Here is a 1,250-nt window from a genome sequence, read left to right as displayed (position 1 = left end):
CCAACAACTCCATTTGAACATGCTCTCAAAATACCTAACCAGGTGCTGCTGTCAACGTGAGCAGTTTGCTCTAAGTATTGTTGAAAATGCTTTTGTTAGGATTATTGGCTGATCATAGTCATCTGAAGTAGCTCATGTTTTGAGAGAACTGAATTTATGAAAAATGCTGCAGAGTGAATTTGAATAGCAAGTATATAATCTCATTTATCCAAAAATACTCTATGAAATAATTAAAAATATATACAATTTTATTAACTATTTACACAACCCTAAGGACTATATTGCATATTTATCCCTTTATCCTATCTCCACTGTCTACATGTTGAATGGACTACATTTAAAGACAAAAAGGACCCAAGAACCTGCTAAATAAAACACTAGTCTTTTAAAGGAACTAGTGCCATCTCCTAAAGAAAGAATGCCCTCTACTGCTCGGTTACAGAGCTGCACCGAACAGCTGCTCAAAAACAGGTTTCATATGGACTGAAACCTTTGAAAAATAAATGGATAAATAGATTTAAAAATAATAATAACAACAACAACCATTTTTGTGGATTAACTCTCAGAACTATTAGGAGATATGAAATGCATGTGTAAAAACAAATGTTATTTAAAAGCAGCATTTCTGTCTGCTCTACTGTTCATTTTTTGTGATATATCTGCATAGCATGGCCCCAAACATCTCACTCTAAACAAATATGTAAAATTAAGCTGAATATTTTCTCCATAATACTCGAATGCATAACACTTTGATTTTAAAATGGTCAATGTTGTTACTTTCTGTCGCGGGTGGAGTGAGACTACACTTCACTCGTAAGAGCGAAGCAACGATACTTTATTGATAGAAAACAGTGAGTTAAAGTGTGAGTTAACAAAGTTCAATGGTAAATGAGACAGTGATTTAACAAGATTCGACAGCAAGGTACACTTGATTGTTTACTGCATAGAGGACAGGGTCAGACAAAACTCTCAGGGAGACCCTCCCATTGAGCCATGAGGTTCAGAAAGGACGCCCTTGCTTTCTAAAGTCCTTCTCAGAGAGGAGTCTAGGTACCGCTGGATCCAATCCTAGTCCCAGACTTGGTCAACAGTTTATGTCTAAAGGATTATCTATGCGCCATCAATCCTTTATATCACTTAGCTAAGTTTTCAAAGTTTAGCATGCTATTAGTCACTTACCGAGGATCTGTTGCGACAAGGAATCTCTCAACCTCGAGGAGTAACCTTGAGAGGCGTCCCTACTCAAGGGG

Source organism: Aptenodytes forsteri, unplaced genomic scaffold, assembly GCF_000699145.1.
Source record: "Aptenodytes forsteri isolate BGI_AS27 unplaced genomic scaffold, ASM69914v1 Scaffold151, whole genome shotgun sequence".
In the NCBI taxonomy this organism is placed as follows: Eukaryota; Metazoa; Chordata; class Aves; order Sphenisciformes; family Spheniscidae; genus Aptenodytes; species Aptenodytes forsteri.
The sequence above is the reverse complement of the archived record's forward strand: the minus strand, read 5'-3'. Positions refer to the sequence as shown.